This window comes from Marmota marmota, unplaced genomic scaffold, assembly GCF_001458135.2.
Source record: "Marmota marmota marmota unplaced genomic scaffold, marMar, whole genome shotgun sequence".
Lineage (NCBI taxonomy): Eukaryota > Metazoa > Chordata > Mammalia > Rodentia > Sciuridae > Marmota > Marmota marmota.
The window spans coordinates 191384-211671 of NW_026006341.1; the positions used below are offsets into that span (position 1 = coordinate 191384).

The 20288-nt window shown below is 45.8% G+C and overlaps 1 long non-coding RNA gene across 5 annotated transcripts in view; it reads left to right on the forward strand.

Moving 5' to 3' along the window:
- The first annotated feature begins 981 nt into the window (after window positions 1–981).
- Window positions 982–20288, forward strand: part of LOC107161137 — a 38753-nt gene continuing 19446 nt past the window's right edge. For 2 of the 5 annotated variants that reach the window (XR_007345301.1, XR_001505945.2), the window contains exons 1-2: window positions 1370–1578; window positions 14172–14268. This is a non-coding gene — a long non-coding RNA (uncharacterized LOC107161137). Of the gene's footprint in view, window positions 1579–14171; window positions 14332–15530; window positions 18427–20288 lie in introns of those variants that run through there. The other 3 variants (XR_007345299.1, XR_007345298.1, XR_007345300.1) reach the window with 3 other exon arrangements.

Sequence of the window (20288 nt, forward strand, 5' to 3'; positions counted from 1 at the left end):
ACTTCTGATGTGAATGCAAGAAAATGACAATGTATCACAATTATCAGGTGGCCCACAGCCATTAATGATAGTAAAACATGGAGGGTGAGTGCAAGATCAGCGGATGGCCAGCATCAGTGTGTGTGGCCTGACACAAGGAACTGGGCAGCCCTGAAGGAGGTATCTTCTTTGATGGAGTTTCAGAGCCAATGGAATGTATCAGTCAAGAGATCAAGGATACAGAAATAGGTTTGCAGGCCTGGGATCTGTAAGCATGTGGATGAAAGTCATAATTGTGGGCTTGCCTGTGATAAAAGGCATCCAAGATGTTCTATGATTTGACACGTTCCTCCAAGGTTCAAGTGTTGAACTTAATCCTGAATGCAACAATGCAGGAGATGGGGGCTTAATAGGAAGTGATTAAGTCATGAGAGTTCTGCCCCCATGAATCAAGTTTGCTTTTATGGGGTCACCCTTACAGTGAATTCATTAGGAGAGTTCAGCCCTCTTCCTCACCCTTTTACTTTTCACTCTGAGATGTTGCTGCACCAAGGCCTCACCAATATGCCATCATTGTGCCTTTGAACTTCTCAGCCTCCAGAAGAAATCTCTGCTCTTTAACCCCTTCTCAGATTTTGTTGTAGCAGCAGAACACAAAGTCACCATCTAAGCCTAGGGAAAGGGGCGGCGGGGGCGAGAGGCGATGTTGAGGCTTGGGACACTCAAATATTTAGAAATCTAGACTGGGTAGCCAGGGTGGCCCCAAAACTGCAAGAGGAGGCACTAACATGGCATCCCTGAAGCTGAACAGGAAGATGGATGGCTTCTTCAAAGTATTGCTAAGAGGTCAAGTAGAATCAATGGAAGAGTGACCACTGGATTTGGCAGCATGGAGGTCATGTTTGACGTTGTCTAAGGGATTTCCCCGCAATTGGGGGAAGAAGCAGGGGAGGTGACTGAAAACCGTTTCCGGCGCTGCCTTTCTCTCTCTCCGGGAGCAGGCTCATCGTTTGCGTCGTCTCTTAACAAAATCCGACCCCCGGTCCCATCAGGAGGGGTCTAGCTGAGGACGTCAGGACGAGACCTCAGCTCCCCACCGCCTGGCCGTCCACGTGGGGACACTGGCGGGCGGAGCGGTTTCCTGGAGGAAGGAGTGTTCTCAAGCTGGGCCCTTTTTAGTCACCCGCTACTCTCCCCGTCCTCAGCCAGCCCTGACCCCTACTTCCCCTAAAACCGAAGGCCACGCCCTCCTTCGCGTTCGCTCCTCTCCAAGATCCCCAAAGTGGCACAGCCCGCTGTGCATGCTCTGTAACCGCGCACAGGAGGCCGGCAGGGCGGGGCGGCCGCAGTGACGTCGGAGCGCCCGGTGCCGGAGGGCGGAGCATCCACGTCGACGCTCATCGGCCACGCCCCCCGCCGGATGGCGGCGCGCCCTCTTGGCTGGCTCGCCCCTTGTGCATACTCTGGCTCTTACACGCGCACTCCCTTCAGTCCGCCAGCCGCGCCGCCACCTCCGCCCAGCCCCGGGGAGCTCCAGTGGCACCATGTCTTCGCCTCCCGAAGGGAAACTAGAGACTAAAGCTGGACACTCGCCCTCAGGTACTGACTCTTTTCCGCTTACTTTCTGGGGCGCCGGGAGGGGGGGGGAGCCCCGGAGGAACCGCGCGCCCTGATGCCGGAGCGCGGGGCCGCAGGGGAGTGCGGGCGCCCAGGAGCGCGGTCTGCCAGCCTGTGCAGGATTCCACCGCTGCCCCACCCGCTGCGGTTGGCAGACCCGGTCCCGCGCTCGCCAAGACCCGCTGTCATGACGAGTGCGACAGGTAGTCTACCTGTGGCTGTTGCTTGCTAATGACAAGGGCCTAACCCCAGTTGCACAACTTTACAAAAGACAAAGTTTGAGCTGTTATTATTTACTAAGAATGTACAGGGTTTCTTTCTTTCGTTCTTTCTTTTTTCTTTTCTAAAGAGTAACAGGAATCTGTGTTTTTAATATCGGGATGATTAATTGTAGCCCGACAGCATTGGGTACTGATAAAGAACCAAAGGAGCGGAAATCATTTTCATCATTAATCACTCAATATGATTTCTCTTACCTCACTTTCTTTCACGTCCAGCTTTTTTTCAAAGGTGCTTTAAAAAAAAGAAAGAAAATGTTTAACTTCTGAGCCAAATAAGCTAAACCCAGAAAGAGCCATCTTTCTTAGAATATAGGAATTTAAGCAGCCTTTGGGTTCACTGGGGCCTTCTCTCTCTGCTCACAGTTCTGTTTGCTCTGATGTTGTCCAGACTGGTCGATTTCCATTTCTGCTGCCCTTTCAAGGGACAGTGGATCCATATGGAAAGACACTTGGTGAGCAGATCAAAGTACTTAGGTGACAGAAGACAGGTCACATTGAGTTTTGGGGTTCTTTTAGGGTCTTAATTTCAAATGTCAGTACTAGAACTCAATCTTTCGCTGACAAATCCTCGGAGGACTGAGGCTTCTTTTTGTGGCACATGTATGCCATCTAATAGTGAAGAATTCGTAATCTGTCTCCCACTGTAGGACACAAATTATCTGCCTCATTACAGGGAATAGGGACAATTCTTGTCCTTGCCCAGCTGCCTGTAGCTCTGTGCTTCTGTGTTGGGAGGAACACCTTTATTTACCCTCATGGCAGGGTTGACACTCCAGAACCTTGCAGCAGCAGTCTTCCTGAGACTGTCCACTGCCCCAGGGTAGTGAATTCATTCAAGTATGTTTTCTGGAATGATACCAAATCAAAGTAGCAGTAATTAAATTGCATATATAGACATATTCATATGGAAATTTTTAAGACCAGAATTATCAACTGTACATGTTAACTCTGGGAGAAATTTTCATGCAGAATTCTAATTTTGCTTGAATTGTAAACTACAAGGCTTTTGAATTCAAAAATTAATGATTTATTTATGCCTAACAAGAGAAGAGGCAATTTATTTGCACCTATGTATCAGTGAACTTGGGTTCCAAGTTTGGAGACAGGCCACTCCATTTCTCTGGGACTCCGATTTCCTCATCTGTGAAATCCCAGGATGGCATGAAGATCTTCCTCTGGATAAGTCCCAGCACACAGCCTTTGCTGCTGTGACTCTTCCAGGCTCTCAGCTGCCCTCCTCAGGATCAAAGCCCCCAGGTCAGTTAACCACAGTAAACTCCAGAGATTTCAGGGCACACCTCTTAACTGTGGGGCCCAAGTCTAGCAGGAGTGCTTTGGGTAGCTGTCACTGTCACACAGCATTTTAAAGGCCAATAAGACTTGGCTAGAGTTGAAGGAAAGGCCCTGGGCTCTGAGCCCAGAGGCCTAGGTAGACAGGTACTTGGAAGGTACAGTATTGGAAATTGCAGTATTGGCTCTGCAGTGCTCCCGGGAGGCATGTTTCCCCAGTTTACAGAGGACCTGTGTGCAAGCCTCTTTTCCCAGGAAGCTCCCAGTGTTCTTTAGTCTGGTGTTGCCAGAGAGTAAGCCATTCTGCCAGTCACTATAATAATCATCAAAGATAGCCAAGAGCATAATTCATAAATTAAAATAATTGCCTTAAAACTTTGGGAACACTTTTATTAAGTGCTTAAATTGGATAACAGACGTGCTTAAATCCTTAATCAGAAATAATAAAATTCTCTTACAGTGACTGTCTTGCTGTTCTTTTGTGTTTTCTCTTTATTGCTCTCTGGATCAGGTCCCCTCTTCCCTCTCCCCACAGTAGTACCATTTTCTTTATTGCACTTACCTCCCCCTATCTGCTCTCTTCTCCTGGCTTCCAGGGCTGGGTCTTATTGATATCTTTAAATCCCAGGGGTCTCACTGTGCCTGGCATGAGGTATTCCACAAACAGCTTTCTCCTGGGAGTTACTTCAGGCCCTTTCTCACCTTCTATTCCCCAAAGCATGGTAAGCCTCCAACTTCCCTGTGTGAGACCTCTCCATTGTGTGCTAATGGTGCAAGTGGTCCCCTTCCCTCATTTAGGTTGCGCAATGCAGGAAATGGTGACTGTAATTTGCTGGGTGTAATACTGTGCCAGCATAGTTCTAAGCACTTGGCACCGTCATTAAATTAGTAGTCACCTTAACACTGGGACCCTGAGGACAGTGCCATTTAAAAAACTGTCTAAACTGTTTGGAATATGTCTTGCTGACTCCTCTGAGCCAGTGACCAGGGGACCAGCCTGAAGGGCCTTTGCTGCTTACAGCCAGACAGCAGACCCTGTCACTTTCCAGGTGCTCCCTCTGAAGGTGTGATATTATTGGGGCAGTTTGTAAAGGCTTCTGGTTAGTGTGAAAGGAAAGTTCTGTGCAGGTACAAAGTATCGTCACTTGAGAGTGATGGATGATCTACACCACATTCTGCCAACTCTTTGCAGAAGAAATCCATTTAGTGACTGGAGACCCCACCACTCTTCTCCACTACAAAATATTTGCAGAGAAATCCGGTGAAGAATGCTTATTTTATGAGAAGTTTTGCAAAACTGGATTATCAAAGTTAAAAGTAGTGAGATTCCTTGCTTTTTCCCCCAACAGCAGCAATAGCCTTCCATAGCAGAAAGGAGGACATGATTACAAGCTATACTGTTACTCATCTCTGCCAGTCTCTGTGGGTTTTGGCAGTGATGTGAATAAATGCATGTTGCTGGCCACATTCACCTGCCCCCATTTCTCAGAGGAGCCAAAACCATGTGTCAGTGAGGTCTCAAAAGTCTGATATGATAGCATTGAATGTTACTAATGTTATATAGTTTTCTTCAAAAAGTAGGTGGCACCCCCCCATAGAACTAAGTCAAGTGAAAATATGAATATGAACCAGTTGGTCAGTCATGAGTTAAGGGAGAATTTATAAGGTTGTGGGTAACATTTCTCCCTGAATTATCTTCCTGTAGGAGGGTTTTCAAGTTATCCAGGCCATTCTACTGCTAGAAATGCGAAGCTCCGTTGTCTTTTATTGTATTAAGCATATAGTCACAGACTGCCCAACAGCGTCCTCATGTTCTCAGCTAGATTCAGGTCAGAGGTGTGCTTTTGGTTTCAGCATGCCAAGGGGAAAATATCCTTAAGTTATTGTGTGGTTGTTTTGTTGTTGTTGTTGTTGTTGTTGTTTTGGTTTTTTTTAAGAAGCTTCTGGTCAGGTTGGACCACAACCTTTCTAGATTTTGCTGTTGTTCCCTAGCCACCTTTGGTTATTTTCCCCTTCTAACATCTTCTATGTGTGTCCTTTTCATTTCAGCCAATGCTCTGTGCGTTCTGACTTGGTTTTATGAATAGTTTCCCCTTCTCAACCTCAGAAGTCTTTGTATTTATATAAAGGATATTCACTTTTGTAAAAAGTACAGTAAGTGAGCTGAACAAATTAAAGTTTGGGCAACCCTCTACAAGAAACAGTACAGAGGTCCAGACCCCTCCTGCTGCAGGACACTGCTGTTTCAAGGCAAAGCCACTACAGAGGGGGATAAGTGTGGGTCAGCATGCTTGGGGCCCGCAAGTGGCATGCTTCACTGGGTTAGTTTTTATGACTACTATAGTAAAACACAATAACCTTGGTAGTTTAAAACCATTGTAAACTTGAAATCATTACACATAAGTGTATTTATTTAAAGTCAAATGGGAAACAGACCACTGTGTTTGTTTTAGTAACTGCAAAATAATTCACTTCTTTATTATCTTATGATTCTGGAGGTGAGAAGTCCAAAACGAGTCAAGGTGTCAGCCGGGCTGGTCCTTCTGGAAGCTTTGGGGGAGAATGGTTCCCCTAACATTCCCAGAGTCCAGAGGCACCCACTTGCCTTGTGGCCCCTGCTCCATCTGCAGAGGCCACAGTGGCTGCTCACATCCTTCTTCCATCACAGCCCCCAACCCTGACTCTTTCTCTACCTCTTGCATGTTTGGAGACCCTTGTGATAACATGGGCCATGTGGATAATGCAAGCATTTTCCTCATGTTCAGATCAGCTGATCAGCCTCTTACTCACAGCCTTGATTCCCCCTTGCCACATAGCACATCTAAGGTCCTGAGATGAACAACACAATGCTGCCCACCAGTCACTTTTCCCATTCCTTTGTCTAGGACCCAGTTAAATGACCCCAAACCAACTGCAAGGGACGCTGGGAGTTGGATAGGCAAACACCGGACAGTCCCTGCTTCAGCCAACAATCCTCACTGCTGGGCTTCTCCTGAGCACCTCCAGGCAATGGATCCTACTTTCCCCTGGCATTTTTAGAACTAATTTCTTTCCCTAAATTCAAGGTTCCCTACATTTCTGACCCCCACACTTCTCAGCTTGAAGGGGACATGGTTATCTGCCCACCAGAGTCCCCTTCCAGTTCCCCACCCAGTTTGTCCTTGAGGTCAAAGCTGTGTCCTGAATGGAGTACACAGCTATGGAAGACACACCCAGCTCTTCTAGAGCTCAAGTTTTAGCACTTCCACCTGTATGTATGTACGGACAGAAAGCCCCTGTCCGTCCCTACAGTCTGGGGTCCCCCACAGCTGGTGTGCTCTCAGTCCAGATGTCAGAACTCAGTGCCCCACACCTTTTCTCTGCCTCTAGCCTCTTATCCTTTCCACTTTGTCTTTACAGGGTTCCCGCACTAGGGTGATGAGCTTCCATCGAAGGGTTTTTTTTTTTTCTTGCCAAGTGGTTCTCTCCTAGTAGAGCCATTTCTCTTGACTAAAATAGATGGCATCCCTTGCCCTCTGCCTCTCAGGAGGCTCACCCTCCAATCTCACATACCAGAGGAGAGGTCCTATTCCATGTACTTACATGCCGCCACAATGCCCTAGCCATCAGGTTTAATCCTAACCTACACACTCTGCTTGTTTTCTATTTTGTTTTCTTTTGTTCTTCCTACCAGAATGATCCTCAGAATCTTCATTTCTTGTAGTGGATTAGCATCCCTTTGAATAACATTTCAATAGCCCTTCTCAGGCAAAAACAAAGGCAGCAACACTTCTAAGTAACGCTCCAGTCTCCAAAGTCAGTGCTTTGGTGACATTTGTGTGCATCCACCGCCCTTCCTCTTCCCTGCTGGGCACCACACTGGGGCTCATGGGGCTCCTCAGGTACTGAGTGACCCTGGAAAGACCCTTCTCTTTCCCCAATCCATCTTCCTGCTATAGATTTTTCTAGCCAGCTATTGAGCATTACCAGTAGCTAGCTGCCAGTGACTTCCTCTCACAGTTCCCTCCTGTAGAGGATAGAGTACTCTGGACCTACCTGTAGGCCCCAGCCTACATCACTGAAGAGCCTCCACACTCTGCATCTTGGAAGGATCCCCAGTGTAGGAAGATCTGTTTGGGGAGCAGATCCTGGGTCTCATCTTGCTGTGCTGCTGGCTGCCTGTGCATGGTGGCTGCTGCTTCAGGCCCTGCCGCACGAGGAACTGATGAAGTGGGAACATGGATAGGAGTGCCCAGGGCAGTGCCTGCACAGTGACAACAAAGAAAGCAGAAAGTGGGAGGATTGTCCAGGATCCCAGAGTCTCTGGAAGCTTCCCTGCTTAGGTGGTGAGGTAGTGGTAACTACCTGGTGATGGTTAGCTGGCTACATGATCAGCAGCAGCACAATGGCCAAGCACTTTGCAGGCCTCTCCTTCATTCCTCTTTGACCCGGAGGTCATAGGTTGATGCTGTCACCACAGGGAGGAGACATTCAGGCACCAAGGATTTGAGCACTGTAGAGGTCTCTAAGCACACAATTCTAATTTGTAAAACCTGCCTATCATAGTTTAGTTGGGAGGTTTCCCCCAAAAGCTCATGTGAGGTAATGCAAGAAAGTTTAGAGGTGAAATGACAAGGCATCATCCCCCTAATAGAGATTAACTAGGTGTTGACTGCAGGCAGGTAGAGTATGGCTGGAGGAGGTGGGTGGCTGGAGGAGGTGGGTGGCTGGAGGGTGTGCCTTTGGGGACTATATTTTGTCCATGAAGAGGGAGCACATGTGTTCACTCTCTCTCTCTCTCCACCCTCCTGCCCCCCCCCTCCTCCTTGCTGGTCATATCCTGACCTGCTCTCTTCCACAACACCCATCTGCCATGGTGTGCTGCCTTGCCCTGGGCCCTGACGGCACTGAGGAATGGAGTTGGCCATTTAGGGACTGAGACCTCTAAAACTGTGAGCCTCAAATAAACTTTTCCTCCTCTAAACCTGTTCTTGTCAGGTGCTTTGGTCACAGGAGTGAAAAGCTGACTGAGACCCCACGTGGTGAGACTAGCTAACAGCTATGCACCTCTGTGTATCAGGCCTGCTGCAGATATTTCCAGGGTGCCAGTTCACATAGTCCTCAGCTGTCTGTGGGAGGAGGAATACTGACACTTTCTTCACAGAGGGGGATCTTGAGGCACAGAGAGCTTTGATAGCTTGCTAGGCACATTCACACACGTGCAGATGCCTGTGCACACACGTGCACACACATGCACACAAACACGCAGGCAGGGGCAGAAGTGAGCCCGAGGGTCTGGCCCCAGGATCACGCGCTTTTCCTCTGCATAGCACTTATGATGAGAGGTATGTAGTTATTCCTTAAATTAGAAGCTCTTGTTTGAATAACAACCACCACTACAAAAATTCGAGTTTTTTTCCTAATGTCTCACAAAAATATCTAAATTGACAAATAATTCTGCAAAGATTTCTGAGAAAATAATTCTGCCATTATAGTTTTACCAATGGAAAGTTCTTGAGACATGGATACAAAATCACAATAAATTTGTGCTGTCATATTTTGGGGAAGTATTGCAAGTTAAAATTAGTCTGTCTCAGCCTTGGCTTATTATTATTGTCACTTCTTATTGCTGCATTAATTACCAAACATACTGAGAGAGATTAATGAAGTTAATTGTTTTTAGAAACAAAATTAAATGCAAGTGCTAATGCTGGGTGACTGGCCCTGACACTGCCCTTATTTCAATGGAAGAATGGACAGGCCTTTCCACAGAGCTTCCAGAGACTTGATTGTTTCAAATGTCACCTTGATGCTCAGTATCAATTTTCTTTGTAGTTGGTTTCACAGCCCTTTTTACTTTTAGTTAGTTTATGGAATACATCTGTGAGTTACAGTTCAAATGTTTTATGTCTGCCAAGTAGAAATGATTCAGAGATTATTTTTAAATGGGCACCTGAATGAGTTTGCTAGGGATGCCATAACAGAATACCAAGACCTTTCTTTCTCACAGTTCTAGAGGTTGCAAGTCCAGGATCAAGGTGTGGGTAGGTGCGGTTTCTCCTGAGGCCTCTCTTTGGCTGGCAGTTGGCTCTTCTCTCTGCCTTTTTCCTGTGCACATGCATTCCCTGCATCTCTTCCTTTTTGGGACAGGGGTACTGGAGATTAGGAGTGCTTAATCACTGAGCCACATCCCCAACCCTTTTTATGTTTTTATTTAGAGACAAAGTCTTGCTGAGTTGCTTAGGGCCTCATTAAGTTGCTGAGGCTGGCTCTGAACTCACAGTCCTCCTGCCTCAGCCTCCTTAGTCACTGGGATTATAGGCGTGCACCACTGTACCCGCTTCTTATAAGGACATCAGTGTTATTGGATCAGGATCTGACCTAGTTTTAACTTAATTACCTCTTTAAAGACACACTATTTAAGGTGTTAAGACTTCAACGTATGCATTTTGGTGGAACATAACAACATCTCTAATCAATTTCTGAAGGGCATGGGATCAAGGTGTGAGAAAAGGAAAATGTATTGTGAAAAACATGTCATGGGGGCTGCGGCTATAGCTTAGTGGAAGAGCACTTGTGTGAGGCCCTGGGTTCAATCCTCAGCACCATATAAAAATAAATAAATTAAATAAAAGGCATGCTGTCTGTGTACAACTATGAAAAGAATTTTAAAAAGAAAAAAGAATTCATGGGACGGTTCTAGGCTCTTCTTTTGGTCAAAACATAATTCTCAAATTCCACATTTCAAGAGAGTGGAAAGTCATTTAATGTACTGCAGAATTTTATTTTCAAACTCCATTTCTAATGGAGTACTACACAGACTGGGAAATCTTAGATTGAAAAGCTGTCCACTAATAGTAGATTTCTCTCTCTCTCTCTCTCTCTCTCTCTCTCTCTCATATTCATTCTCTCTCTCTTTCTCTCATATTCATTCTCATTCTCTCTCTCTCTCTCTCTCTCTCTCTCTCTCTCATAACCCCTGAGCCACATTCCCAGCCCTTTTATTGTATTTTATTTTGAGACAGAGTCTCACTGTGTTGCTGAGCATCTCACTAAGTTGCTGATGCTGGCTTTGAACTTATGATCCTCTTTCCTCAGCCTCCTGTACTCAACTATCTTTTTTTAAATCTGAGTTTAAAGTAAGGAAAATCCTTAGGAAAAAAAAAAAAAAAAGGAACTGAAATTCAGACAGCCTGAGAGTTGGCTCACAAACCCCAGACTCCAGCATAATGCTTCATGCTCAGAAGCCAAACCCTGGGGGAGACACGGCAGAGGGGACCATCCCCAGCAACACAGTGGAATGGCAAGGAAGGACCCCCCCAGCCTTAGATATCAGCATGTTCTCTGAATGGAGGCACAAATCTCCTTGAGAATTGGTAAATGAGGCCGGCCTCTATGAGTAGGGTTCAGATTACACTGTCTAGTCTGGCTATTCCAGTCTAAGAAATCCTTGGTAAGGACTTTCAGGCACCTTCCTCTTGATCTAGTAGAAACACAAGCAGCATTTCTTGAAAGAATTGCTGTCTACACCTTGGGCCGCATAAGATCTTCCTGACAGGCCCAGTGAAGTCAAGTGTGTGATCCACAGTTGCCTGCATGAGAGCAAGAAGGAGCCGACAAAAACCAACAGGAGGACTGACTCCTAGGGCCCCAGGTGACAAAATATCTGCATATACAACTCTAAGTGCACATACAAGTGTGCCCAAATGGTTAAGTTTATTATAATTGGAAACATGAGAAAAGAAGCAGAGCCTATCAAGTAAAGACCTGATGAGTTGGAGACCACAAGGCATAAGCTCTCGCAGTCAGATGCAAAATGATTAGAAATTAATTCCTAGGATAAAAATCGGATCACTAAACAGGATCCTATTTCTTTCTTTCCAAAGTGGAATGCTCCCGCTCCATGAAAGAAGTGTTGAGACACAGGGAGATTGTGTTTCCAATCCCAGACCAGCATGGGCACTGTTTAAACTGTTTAAACACAACCCTTTATTTTACTTGATGCCTGTTTTGCCCTCATCTGAGGGACAGTTGCTAGGGTACCATTGTCCCTGAGAAGCAAGCGTCATCATCTTCCTGAAGTCTGAGAAATTTAAGACTAATCAACTTGGAGCATGTGAGGCTGAGGTGACTTCACAGTTTCTTCCTGTTCATCAGCATCATCAACTTGCCCTGGACTTTTGTGAACCAGCAAGGTCCACCGAGATTTGAGACTCCGGAGGAGGTGGAGTAACATATGGACAGTACTGTGGGATGTGGCTGCTTCTTGGCCGAAGACCCAGTAGCTGTCCTGAGTAGGGCAAGGGTGGGACTCCCTAAGGCCTGCATCAAGAACCTGGGGTAAATGCAAACAACAACAACAACAACAAAAAACCCAGCCCTTCTTTCCATCAAGCACTCCCCTATTTGAGAGTTGGTAAATGAGGCCCGTGGTGTAGACTGCTGTTCCCTCCTTTGAATGTCTCCATCTTGGATTTTTCTCCCCTTTATGCAGATGAAGCAACCACTGTCCATGTAAAACAACAACTGTGCTTTAAAGGAAACAAGAAAATAGTTTATCCTAAGCCAAACATGAGTGACTGTGGTCTGGGAAGTGGCATTGCATGACATACTCCACCATGCAACTTTTACAGCCACAAAACAAGGGAAGTCCTAATTAATACACTTAGCAAACATTTGGTAGGTCATCAGGTAGGCTGGCTATGAGCAGAGGGAGAAAATCTTTCCTGTAGCTTTAGCTATTACCTTAAACATGCTTAGCTTGGTGGATGCTTATAGGTCTGCAAAGCTTAGTGGTTTATTCTGAGAGTTTTATCTAAAGTTATAATGGCAGATACAGGAGTTGAAATTAAGTGGCTACTAAAGAGCCTAAGAAATACCAAGATGCTTGGGATCCCGATCTGAAATCTTCCATCTCTCCACAATCGCAGTACTCTTGGTCAGCCAGTCAAGCAGTCTGCAAGATCTTCTAAATGGGTGCAGCTTCTTCAGAGACCCTCAGCTCCACACCACCATGTTAGGTCAGCTTTTTGGATATATGGCTAGTATTTCCAAACTCTATTCCATGGGACATTATGGTGCTAAAAAATGATAACAGCATTACTGCAAAACCAAAAATAGATCAAAACAAAAACTGAATCAAATGCATCTGGGGCCAGGCATACCAGTAATCCTAGCAACCTGGTAGGCTGAGGCAGGGGGATCACAAGTTTGAGGCCAGCCTGGACAATTTAGTGAGATCCTGTCTCAAAATTTAAAAAAGGGTTGGAGATGTTGCTCAATGGTAAAGCTCCCCTGGGTTCAATCCCCAGTACGTCCGTACACACACACACACACACACACACACACACAGAAAAAAAAAAGAAAAACATCTGGGGGAGACTGCATGCTCCATGCCCCTCATAAAACTTCATGTTGCACATTAGCACGCTAAAGGACCCCAAAATCTCTCTAGAAGAAGCCCATTTGCTTTTGTTCAACCTAGTATTTCCTACACCCATTAGATCCTGGGTCCCATGTCCCACTCTCTTCCTCCTTGTAAGATAGTATTAACATGTTAGTGTTTGGCAAATGTGAATCAAACTACTATGAAATAGCACATCATACCCACTAGAACAGCTATAATTAAATAGACAATAACAAGCATGGACACATGTGCAGAAATCCTCACACCGGTGAGAATGGAAAATGGCGCACAACTGAAAAGCAATCCTGGTTCCTCACAAGTGTAATGCAGAGTCAATATGTGACCCAGCCATTCATTCCTAGGTACAAACCTAAGAAAATGAAAATATGTACACAGAAAAAGTCACATAAATATGTTCAAAGCTTATTATCCATAACAGCTGAAAAGTGGAAACAACCCATATATCCACCATGTGATGAACAGAGGAATGGAACACAGTGAGTCTGTGCTATAGAGTGTTTTGTCCTTGAGAAGGATGGAGCTCTCACACTGCAGCACAGGCAAACCTGAATATGTGCTGTCTGAAAGGAGCCAGCCACCCAAGCCCATGTGTTTTATGATTCCATTTCTATTCCAAGTGTCCAGAAGAGACCAGCCCAAGTAACTGTTGTAACTGGTTGATGGGAGCTGGGGGACAGGTGAACAGGGAACAACTGATTGTAGGTGTGGGATTTCGTGCTTGAGTGACAGAAATTTATTGTAGTGATGGTTGCATAACTTTGAATTTACTCAAACCACTGTATTATATAATTTACATGAATGAATTGTACATAAATTAGATCTTGATGAAGCTTTTGGTGGGGGAGATTGAACCCAATGTGAAGAATGTGAACCCAAGAGCACTTAACCACAGAGCCACATCCGCATCCATTTTTTTTTTTATGTTTTATTTAGAGACAGGGTCTCACTAAGTTCCTTAGGGCCTTTCCAAGTTCCTGAGGCTGACTTGAACTCACAATCCTCCTGCCTCAGCTTCCTGAGCTGCTGGATTACATGTGTGTGCCACCATACCCAACTTCAATGAGGCTGTTTTCCTAAAAACAGAATGAACATCTACCAATAGGAGGGTTTCACAGCACAGCCTGGGAAGGGCTGCTCTGGACATCTTTGTCACTCCTGACCAGGCTCTGTGACTAACATAGTAGCTGTTCTTGTGTCACCTGTAGCTATGTCACCTATCAAAAGCATCATTGGTATTTGAGAAAATAATGCTCACAGGGTAGGACAGGGTTTAGGAAGCCCCTGTATCAATAAGATGTGCAGAACTAAGCAGCCATTGCTCCACATGCTTCACACTTTGGTTATGTGACTGTTCTTACAAAATATGTGAGAGGTAACCAAAAAGGGACCCCAGAGTCTTGGAAAGTTTCTAACATCTGGAGTAAGAGATAGCATTGCACAGGTAACACATTGAATCTCCTCCAAACCACACTACTCCCCTACCCCCAGTTAATTATTGTCACTGTCAGGGTCTCCAAACTGACTTGTGGCCACTGGGCAAACCTCCGAGGCAGTTCCCCATCTGTACTAATCATGCTTGCCTTTTGTTTTCATTTCAGTGAAAGCTGGTGGAATGCGGATCGTGCAGAAACACCCATATGCTGGAGACACCAAGGAATAAAGAGACAAGGATGACCAGGAATGGGAAAGCCCCAGGTGGGAGATGTCTGGTGACTCTTAACAAACTTTGCAAATAACGATCGTTCTGTTAAACATTAATGTTTGTCCTTCCTCTGTTCTGATAACTCCTGGGCAACTGGACCTGTGCTGTGTATTCTTGCTTTCCCTGTCAATGAGGTAGAGTTCTGTGTCACTTGGGCAGGAGACAGGGCATGTAAAGTGCACCATTTTCTCTGTCGACAACTCAGGAGCCCAGGCAGGTGCAAGGACTGCACTGATGTTGGCAGGCAAGGCAGACCCTCTGTGCCCTGGGTAAGTCAGGGCCCCTCCCTTTCTGCAAGCCAAGGGGCTGTGCCAGCAGGAGCAGGGGACCCTGGAGAAGCTTACTGTGGCTTCAGGGTCTCCGGTGGGGCATAAAGCTACCATCATTTCCCTCCACGCCCGAGTGGAGGAAATAGGTTAATTCTTGGGGCTGCAGGTCCTTTACACTCTAGGTTTCTGTTTACTATTCCATAGAAGTGTGCACTAACAATCTGTGGACTGCAGTTCTCCACTGGAGCTACAGTTCTGAAACTCCTGGGAACCTTGAGATACTATACTACTTGAATCTTGGTCATCTGCTCAGCTGGGATGGAGAACTTCTGGTTTAAGAAATGTTTATGGGAAAACCTTACGTGACATCTCTGCTCCCTTTGGGTCTTGGAACCTCTCTGCTTACCTTTCTGTTGGGCACCTCTTTTCCTTGGAGGTTCTGAGTTCAAGCTTGGCTCAAGGGCCTCGTCCTTTGCTGTGCTTGACCTTGCTATGTACAAGCAGGCACCACAGACACATGCACCTCTCTAGGTGTCCACGAGGAAGAATGTGAACATCCAATTTTCTGCTTATAACTTGTCTCCAGACAGCAGAGGAGGAAACAAAGGGTGGGAGGGAAGGAGGGCGTGGACAGCAGTGAGCTCTTGCTCCTGTTGGCCAGGCACACGATCTGACTTCATTTCACTCCTGTAGTGCTGAGCAGCATTTAGTATTCTCCCTGATTTACATACAAGGAAATGGGATCCCACATCACGCTCCTTCCCAGTTAATAGAGCAGTCATTTAAATGCAGTTTAGTGGGGTTCAGAGAAGGCCAGGTTTCCAAAAGAAGATTCCTGGGAGTGCACACCAACAGGAAGGCAGGTATACTTGGTACCATGTGTCTGGTGGCAGGTATGCCCCGCTGGGCATTTTCCATAAGCCTTGTATGGGTGTTTCAGATTCTAGCCTCTCGTTCACCCAAAAGATTGCTCTCTTTCTGTGTAGACCCAAGTTTTTGAAGCAAGCTTACCACAGAGTACAGACCCAGTCAAACACTACTTGAGGGGCAGACGTCTGCATGAAGTTTCTGTGCGATCATTTCCCATTTTGAATTGAGTAAGCAATGTCAAAGAAAGTTCAGCCTAAGTCCTGGTTTTATTTTTTAACTCTTTTTTTCCATTTGTTTGATGCTGGGGTTGAACCCTGAGCCCTGCACATGCTAATCATATACCCGAATTCTGGTTTTAAAAGAAGAAAGTAGTTTAAAGAAAATTCCACGATTATTTCTCACTGACTGTTTTCCAGAGCTGCATATGAGTTGCAAGGGCAGCAGTAACTCCTCCAGGTCCACATCCTGGGGCCCAGGATGTCTCAGGCTCCATAAAGGTTGGGGTTTTAGAGAGTGATGCACATGTGATGCAGTAATGCACACACCATCCAGCTGCCAGGGCACAGGCACCTGTCTCAAGCTGCTCACTGCCCTCCAACCAGGTGGGCTGAATGCTCACCTGTAGGGACCTGTAAATAGTGCAGGTGAAGTTTTGCCTCCATATGGAACATAGGGAAACTCACAATTTCAGAACATTTCAGAATAGAGGGCAAGAGGATCTGGCCTGCAGTGGTGTCCTCCTCCGGGACCCCTGCTGCTGCCGTCCTTCCTCAAGATGCAGGAAGATGTTAAGAGAGAGAAGGTGCTGCTGGAGTGAGGTCCTGCATGGGTAGGGAAGGTGCCTTTCTGAGTGTCCCTGGGGCAAGGACACATGGCTCGTCCCCTGACCAGTCAAGTGCCAAGAAGCCAGAGATGCATGCTTAGAAATAAGGGCAGAATGGTTTGTCAGTTTTCTTTCTACTGATTTTTCCCTGAAAACAAATACAGCATATATGGAAGATGAGCAGTTTAAATAACCGTGCCAGAGGATGAACAGTGGAAATGGAAAAGGTGGCTCTCCCCAGCGCTTCAGATCTATCTCCTTCACCAGAAAGATCACTCTCTCTCTCTGTGAAGACCTGAGGTTTTAAAGCAAGCTGACTACAGAGTACAGGCCACAGCTGACTGCTGGTTATCCAACCCAGTGACAGGTGGCCTGTCAGTGTCCTGGCCAGGACCGCCTCCCGGGTCTGTCTTGACTTAGCTGCTGTGTGGAGTCTGCAGACACAGTCAGGGGCTTTACTTGTCAGTCTCTGCAGCTGAGCTGCAGTGTGTCACTCTTGTCCTCTTCACCCTGGCTGGCTCCTGTCCAGCATGGGATAAACCACATGACACAGAACACACGGAGTGCAGGGAGCTGTGCTCTTCAGCTTCTGACCTGTGTCATCAACACAGCTCCTAAAACTCCGAATCAGGCCGTGGACCCTGCCTAACCATTTACTTCTACCACCAGGCCCACCCCATTTTCCTGTTGGTAGTTGAATAATTGGTAATCATTGCTGGCTCTTATAGAGAGCAGGGAATCTGCCAATTCTAAGTAGTCTGTCCCCCATAATTCATTGAATTCTCATAATTGCTCTGTTATTTTCACTATTTCAAAGATGATTAGTGATTATTATCTTCATTTCAGATTCTAATCTCTTTTTGGTGGCTCAGAGAGTTAAGTGAGTTTTCTAAGGTCACACAGCAAGTAAGTGGCAGAGTGCTGGCAGCTGGGTTCAGATTCTTCACTCTTAGCCATGAAGCTGTGCCTGCTGATTCCCATTTCACATCAGGTTTAATGCCACTTTACACCTTGGGGTTAATGTGCCCCTCGTAGAGATGAAGAAGGAAGGCTTAGGGTAGTTATCCAACCCCGTGATAGGTAGCCGGTCAGTGGCCTGGCCAGGATTGATCTCTGAGTCAGTCTTGACTTAGAAGCTTTGTTAGTTAACTTTCCACTGTGAAAAAATACCTGAGAGAAACAACTCAAAAGAGGAAAGACATTTGGCTCATAGTTTCTGAGTTTTCAATACATGGGCAGCTGGTTCTGTTGCTCTGGGCCTAAGGTGAGACAGAACACTATGGCAGAAGAGCACCGCAGAAGGATGATGCCATCTCATGACAGCCAGGAAGCAGGTGGGGGGTGGGGGGTGTAGTGAGGAAGGGGCCAGGGCAAGAGGGCCCCACCCCATTGACCACCCCGCCAAATGCCATTAAATTACGAACACATAGGTGATTAATCACTTCCCAAAGGCCCTGCTCTGAACACTGCTGCACTGGGGACCCAGCCTTCAACGCATGACCCTTTGGGCTCCAGAACTAAACTATAACAGAAGTCCAAATCTCAAGTTGTTACAGAAGCCCTGATCAACATAGCCTGCAGTCTGGATTCTTTCTCAACCTCATCATTCTGAGGTTGCCTTTGACATTGTCTGTGCTTCTCAAACCCATAATCCTACCCATCTTCAGCCTCCCCATCCAGAGAAGGTCTAATTGTCAGCTTACAACAGGATTTCAGGGGGCTGGTTTTATTTTACATATGGGAAGATCTTTTTATTTGCAGAATTTGTAAAACATGAAATGATCCTCTTGGAAATGTCATATGGCCTATGACTCAATCATATCCCAATCCTAAAGTTTTGTGTTTTGATGCAAAGTTCTTCAGATATGATGATAAGTGCATTGTGTTGGGTGCCAATTTCCTCTTTCAACATAGATCTACATTTAGAAACTCTTTATTTTCTTTCCCAAATATTTACAACTGTTCTTAATTTACCAACTCATTTCTGGTGGCTTCCATCCCCACTCATTGAGAAATCATACACTGATTGCAGAGAAAATGAAAACTTGGAGCATTGATAAGGTTATTATGTTACCAATAGAAATCCCAAGACCTTTACTAGTAATTACTTTTGTTTTGCAAATATTTGTGCAATTCTTGCTCCCTTTAATCTTGTTATTTTCCAGAAATTTAAAAATAATCTCATGTTGCTAAGTTGTTTGAGATGGTACTTTAAAAAAAAAAAAAGGAGAAGAAAGTGGCCGGAATGTGAAAATGTTGCCCAAGAATTCCCATCAGGCTGCATTCTAGCCATCTATGAGTCTTCACATCCAAGGAGAGTACAAGGTTCCTTGTGCTCTCCTGAGTGGCTGCTAGATTCCATCTCATAAGTGACCCAATTGAGAATAGCAAATGTTGTCCTCAGAGCCTTTTGTTGGGCATAATAATATGATGTGCCCAGCTTCACTGTGAACAGGAGAAACTGCAGGTGTGGGATGGGCTCCAAGAGTCAGGATTCACTGAAGGAAACGATTAATGTTGAGTATTATGGAGTACCTACCATGAACCAGGCTTAATACAAGACATTAAAAAGCAATGAGTGTCAGAAAGAGTAAACCAGAAATGAATGCGCTGTTTACTTTGTTGTTGTTTGGGTTTGGGTTCAGAGACTGAACCCAGGGCCACTTTACCACTGAGCCACATCCCCAGCCCTTTTTAATTTTTTCTCACTAAGTTGCTTAGGGCCTCTCTAAGTTGCTGAGGTTGGCTTTAAACTTGTGATCCTCCTCCTTTAGCCTCCCCAGTCACTGAGATTACAGGTGTGGGCCACCATGTGCAGCAAATGAATGCATTTTGTTGCCACCAGGATTGGGAGGATAAAGAGTAGTAAGAATGATTGGATGGAATGAGCAGTCAGGATCAGGAGGGAGCAAGCAGCTCCTCACTGAGCTTGGATTTTTGTGTCCCTCTGAGCTAGAACCATGGTATTGTTCCACACATCCAAGAAATAAGCAAACCATTGACATCAACCAAATGCAGGAGTGGGGGATCCAACCTGCATACAAACAGTAAAAGATGAGGCTGACTGTACCATAATTGATTAATATGACCACATGGAAGGGAGTAGGAGGTTACCTAAGTAACTTTGTAAAACAACATTTTGGTTGGATACTGTAAGGCTGAAGATAAAAAAGCATCACATCCCAATGTCGTACTACAGTTAGTAAACTGTTTTCCCACAGGGGGTTGGGGTAGTTCTAAGTATATACTAGAATTGAACAAGTTGGTAAATATGTTGTAGATCAAGTTTCTCACTGCCAGAACAAGGGGACACAAATAGAGGGAGGACTGAAATGGACTTTGTGCTGATTGATGGAGGGTGGAGGTAACTGTCAGAACTGATGGTTTTAGATGGGTGGGTGGATGGAAGATGCATTTATATACATACATAGTGCCAAAATAAATGAAGATGAGGGGTTATTATACATACAAGTATTTGTGCTTCTATTCCCTGCCTCTCTTCACTGAGGGGACCTAAAAACCAACACCCATGCAGCCGTAAGCACCTAGGGCTGACATCTTGATTTCTACACAGTATTCCCAGTCATGGGAACAGGTCCCTTGGAGAAGTTGTTGAATAGAGATGCCTGGGTGCGTACCTAGAATCCTCTGTCCCCCACTGTCCGGTAGACAGGCATAGGACAGAGAGGTCAGGTCACTAATTTCTCAGCAGCAGCCATTACCTATTTCCAAGGGTGCACACATCCACGTGACCCACTCCATGGTCCTTGACCATTTGCTTGTCCCCCAGCCCCTGTACACACCTGCTATCCACTAGGCATACTTGTACACAGTGGGGACATGTTTGTGGACAAAATAAAACCCATCCCTCTTTTCCCAGACCTTAAAGTCCAGTGGGGGTGATACGCATACAGATGATCGAATTTGTGCCATGGCAAGTGAAGTTATCGGTGCTGCAAAGAAACCAGAGCAGGCAGAGGGTACTGGGTGCTTCAACTCCTAAGAAAACTGCACGGGAAGATGGCCTGATGGAGTGCTCTTAACCCCTGTG